This window comes from Sinocyclocheilus rhinocerous, unplaced genomic scaffold (assembly GCF_001515625.1).
Source record: "Sinocyclocheilus rhinocerous isolate Xijiao unplaced genomic scaffold, SAMN03320098_v1.1 scaffold3040, whole genome shotgun sequence".
NCBI lineage: Eukaryota > Metazoa > Chordata > Actinopteri > Cypriniformes > Cyprinidae > Sinocyclocheilus > Sinocyclocheilus rhinocerous.
This window is the reverse complement of record NW_015656614.1, coordinates 450331-456285: the sequence shown is the minus strand read 5'-3', so window position 1 is coordinate 456285 and position 5955 is coordinate 450331.

The window sequence follows — 5955 nt, the reverse complement described above, 5'->3', positions numbered from 1 at the left end:
ACACACACATATATTTATTTTTCTCTTCATTAGGGGTGAAGAGTAAACTGCATTTCTGCAGCTAATCAAGAAGAGATGAGGAGAGGCACTGAGGTGAGGCAGCAGATATTACCACCACTGGTTTCCTAGCACTCCCCTCTCACTCACTCCACGGGGCTGTTTTACATTTACACCACATCACCTAGCAGAAGAAGCACTAGTCATGTTATGAGTAAAGCCCACCTCTTCTTCTCTCTCACACACACGGACAGAATATGATGGAAACTGGCAATAAAGTGCATGAGTGTGTACACACTTATGTTGAGAAACCTCTTCATATAGAGAATTACTGTATATTTCGCTGTATAGGTTCTTTGTTATAAGGCTCTTTTAAAAATTAAAAGAAAAAAGGTCTTGATGTTACAGTGTAGGTTCATCAGATCGGCATATTGACTCTAGGTATCAGATTGTTAACAGAGGAAAAGTCAAGTCACCTTTATTTCTATACCGCTTTATATAATACTGATTGTGTCTAAGCAGCTTTACAATGTAAAACAGGAAAATTGTCAATAATGCAAGAAGCCAATAACAAAGAGTCATTTTTCCAGCTAAAGTCAGTTCATTGATGATTCAGTGATGTCATCATCCAGTTCAGCTCTCTTCCAATAGTGTCTGTGCAATCAGTCAGTCAAGCGTCCCCAACTAAAAAGTAAAGCCCTCCTGTACATATTCGGTTTTCTACAGAACTTCTTAAGGTTATAAAATGTTCTACAACATTGTAGGAACTATAAAAGTTTCTCGTATGGCATCATAGGAACAATTGTTGTAGAACATTTGTAAGTTCTAATGACGTCATATAAACGTTCTTCTAAGGCATCATGGAAACTTATAAAGATTATTCTATGGCATCATTGGTGCTTAGAACTATTATAAATTCCCAGATGCCGTAGAAGAATCATTGCATGGCATCATAGCAATTTACAAACATTCTATGGCTGCATTCGAGCTTATGAAGGTTCTATGGCTTCTTTGGATCTTAGAACCTTTGTAAATTCTAATAAATCCATAAAAAAACCTTTAGGTTCCTGTGGTGCCATAGAACAATTTCATATTCCCATAATGCTATTGAAGAACCATTATAAGATCCAATAAAGCCACAGAGGAAACTTTTTAAGTTCCTGTGGTACCATAGAATGCTATATGTTTGCATAATGCCATAGAAGAATGATTATGTGACATCACAGAAGCTAACATAAACTTCGGTCAGCTCCTTACATAAAACTATTGTATGGCTTAAGAAAAAGATCTAATCAAATAAAATAAAAAAAAACAAATTAAAATAAATAGAACAAAATAAAAAAGAATAACATTACATAAATGGAATGTAAGAAAAAAAAAATACATTAAACAAAATAATTAAAATACATAAAAATAATAAAATTACAAATAAAAAGAATAGCATAACAAATAAAAAGAATAAAATACAAACAACAAAAAATAAAACAAATGTAAATAAAAATGAACAAACATAATAGTTACATAAATATAATGTTATAAAAAGATAACAATTAAAATAAAAATAAATTAAACAAAATAATGAAACTATATAAAATTAAATAAGTAAAATATAAAAAATAGTGAAAAAAATCTAACAGAAATAACAATAAATAAAAAATAAAAAAAGGAATAGCATAACAAATATAAGGAATAAAATAAATAGAATAAAAAATATAATATACATCAATAAAAATCATAATACAAAATCAATATTTTATATTAGACATCACAGTGTGATTTCTAGGTTAGTGGATAAATATAAATAGAATTAAATAAAAAAAAGAAGAATATAAAATAAAAAGAATATAATAAAAATAAGAGAACAACAACATATATAGAATAAAATACAAATAAAAAGAATAGTATAACAATGTCACGGTTCGCTACTGTGAGGAGCACGGAGCGAGGAACGAGGAGATGCAGAGTCGAATTCAAACTTAAAACCATTAAAACCACGTGACATTACTCCCCTCTCCCGGAAAGCGCATCCCGCGCCGTAACAATACCACCGGGGAGGGCGTCCTGGAGGCTGGTGCAAGACAGGGACACGGAAGACCTCCAGGGTGGATCAGGCAGTCCGAGGTGCCATGGTTGATCATGGGACTCTGGAGGCCATGGCGGATCAGGGGACTCGGGAGGCCATGGCGGAGCAGGCAGACTAGGAAGCCATGGCGCAGGGCTGTCCTTAGCTGACGCGGGGCCCGGTGCGAGGTAGGGAGCGGGGCCCCCCTCGGTCCGTTCGCAGGCAGACTAGGAAGCCATGGCGGAGCAGACAGTTCAGGAGGCCAAGGCGGTGCCGGCCATTCTGGAGGCCACGGAGGAGCCTTCGAAGCCTTGTCCCGGCTCCCCGGCCACTATGGCAGCAGATATCTGCCCCCCCCCCCAATTTTCTTGGGGAAAATTAGGTCCTTAATTAAGTCAGTGGCGGCCGGCGGGCTTAACTGGGGAACGGCTGATGGACTTGACGGCGAGCTGGTTCTGGATCGGGGATGGACGCCTCTTCCCTCCAGCTCAGTCCAGTGGTGTCTGGGAGGTCCACTCTGTCACGGTTCGCTACTGTGAGGAGCACGGAGTGAGGAACGAGGAGACGCAGAGTCGAATTCAAACTTATAGACTTTAATAATATCCAGGGAAACAGTAAAACACACGTAGCAAGGGTAGACATCAACAATTCCAGACGAGAGAGAACAGAACGGGCTAGAACTCAAATAGGGCAGATAACGAGGGGCAGACAGGTGAGGAGAATAACTAATAACACGGAACACCTGGAACAAATAGAACTAAATGGGGACAGGAACCGGAAGGACCAAATAAGGGCATAAAGAAACAGGAGGCAGGAACACAGGGAAAACAAAACAAAAACCCACCATAAACATGACAAACAAATACAAAAATGGACAATAGCATAAATTTTTTTTTAAATGTTTAGCATTAGCATTCCTGTGGCCTTTTGTTTGACTAATTACATTTGAGTGATGTGACATGTGGGTGCTGGGGTTATTAATGGGATTCCTGCTGTTTAATGAACATGTCACACTCCTTTTGTACAAGCAGAAGGAAAGAGACTCCGCTGATGGCCATGCAGCAGCTAGCAGGGGTGTGCATGTGATCATGGACTACTGCATTCATCTCTAAACAAAGTGCACTGACATACAACAAAATTCTAGTAACTACCAAGCTTTTTGGGTTTACATGTTTTCACTAACCAGATTAAATGTTGTGCTAATAAATATTAAATATTTTTCAGATGCGAGCACATTTAATAAAGTAGGAAAGCAGTCACACGCTTCAAAAGGGAGATACAATGTTCAGAATATTTTACTATTTCTGCCATAAGTTGAAAAAAAATTTGTGTAGGATTTGTTTAAACAATTTTCACTGAGAAATTGCTTGTAAATTTCACACATAATTATGATGAAATGGCAAGTAACACACTGAATAAAATCTGTTTTCTATTAATACTTAACAGTTTAGTTTATTTGCAAAGCATTCTGGTATTGCCAATGTAGCCTTACACTTTTGTCAAAATATGTATTTTAAAATCTGAATTATCATGTTGCTTACATTTTTGGAACAAATTTTGTGTTAGACAGCATTTTAAGGCATAGACATTAATACTAATTAGTATTAATTTACTTATTTAAAACTAAAACCACAAAAAAGTGTTATTTATATAAATTAATATTTAAAAAAATAATATATAAACAAAAATTATTTCAGCTATTTCTCAGCTATTTTCATTTCTGGTTTTCATTTAGTTTAACTTAATGTATTAAAACAACTAAATCTAAAACCTAAAACTAAATTAATTAAAAATATATACATATTTTAAAAACTAATAAAAATGACAAACACACAACAAAATCACTTAAAAAAACGTTAACAAAAATTTAAATAATAAAAGAAATATTTCAACTATTTTGCCACGGCTTCATTTCATTCATTTAGTTTAACTAAAGCATTACTTAAAAAGATATAGACATTAAATAAATAAATAGAAAATGACAAAAAATACTAGGGTTGTGCCAGTAGACGATAGTATCGTGTATGGAGGATAGTCAGAGATCCTTAAGATTCTACATTGTGATGCCATAGAAGAACCTTAATAATAAAAATTTTTACAGTTTACAGTATTTTTATTCTTATCTTTATTGGCACTTGACAGCCTCTAGTCACTGTGTTCTTTCGTATTGTAAAAGAACAGTGTGAACATTCTCCAAACTATCTACTTTTATGTTTCCCAGAACAATGAAAATCATATGGTTTTGCATACACACTGCCTACAAATGTTTGTGTGAACTATTCCTTTAACCTCATGGTTGATCCAGTGGGCTCATCACTGTAATTGTTGTGAATCTCTTCAGATAAAGGCATCAGCCTAAATGATTACTCATCAAAGAACATAAACACAGGCACACTCATGCGAAAATGCAGATGTAGGCACTGGTTGAGCACTCAGGTCTCACGTTAAGATTAGAAATGAAGGATGTTAATAGACCTCAAATCAGATCTACTACAAAGGATGTAGAGAGGGTTGCATCTGCTCCCACACCTGCCACTGGAATATACTTACTGCTCAATTTAACCATGTCACCTCAGAGCAATGAGTCACCAGTGCTGTAGGCCTATACTAATGCTAAAATAGCAAAGCGCCGAAATTAAAGGCACATCGTGACCCTGGCAGTGACTAAACCTTATTTTGGGAAAATAAGAGGAGAAACCTGTGAGAACAATGCATTTTAGTGAGTCATAATCCCCGTCATGTTCCACGAGAGAGATACGTTCAACCTAAAAGTGCACTTTGTTGGTGTAATCGCATGATTTGGCTTGTTTGTTTGCGCGTTTGCTTTTGTTGTTGTTGCTTTTTTGTTTGTTTTTTTTCATTATTTTCATGGTTTGCCAGACGATGTTGGCGCCAACAGCTCACTTCCCCTCCGCTGAGCTCCGGAGCGGCGTTCAGTTCTGTCTGAATGAGTGTTTTAGAATTAATTTGTTTCCAAAAAACCCTCCGCAGACACAAAAGAGCGCTATGATTGTTGCAAAATCCTGTCGAGGTTCTTCCATAAGAACTCGTGGCGTTCGTACGGAATGACGGAATGTGGGCAGCACACCAAAATGATTTGAAATGTTGTGTGTGTGTGTGTGTGTGTGTGTGAGATTTACCCATCTGTGATTCGGTCTGTGTATTTACAACCTTAGCACACCCTGTGGTTTTCAGAGCGACTATCATTCCAGAAGAGCTCCGTCCTCTGTTGTCCAATTTAAGCCTCTCTACTGATGTCCAGCCAATCAGAAGCGAGCTTTCCCCCGAGCCTTTCTGCCCAAGCAGAGCCAGAGAAATCCGTGGCGGTTGTGATTTTCGAGGGCAGCGCTGGACACTGGAGGTTTGCTTGGGCCGTAGCCTGCAGGCTGCCAGGCATGTAACAGATAACGGGTTTATGCTTCTATAGAGAGCATTGCTAATTTAACAACACAGACTTGCAGGTGGGCTTCAAAGAAGGCCATTCGTACAGAACACAGATCATGGGGTACTAAACCTCAAGCTTTTCTAATTAGCGCTCATACTTTTGTGATCTGTGAACTTTAAGCTTATGTATTCAAATTTAATACATAACTAGCATGCTACAACCCTCAAATCGTGCAGATTGCTGAGAAGAGGTGTGCTGTTTCTAAGTGATCAGACTACAGATCTTCTTTATGCACCAAGAGCTTGTAACACTTCAAAGAGAAAGGAAAAACTGAAATCGCATCATATGACCCCTTTAAGATTTTTACTTTAAAGATGGTTAAACGGTTAAAGAAATTTAGGGGATGCACCATATTGTGTGGATGATATTAAAAGTCTTCTGATTCTGATAAGGCGATAATTATTTTCATGTTATGGCAGTGAAATTTTATACTATTCTATAATAATGATTA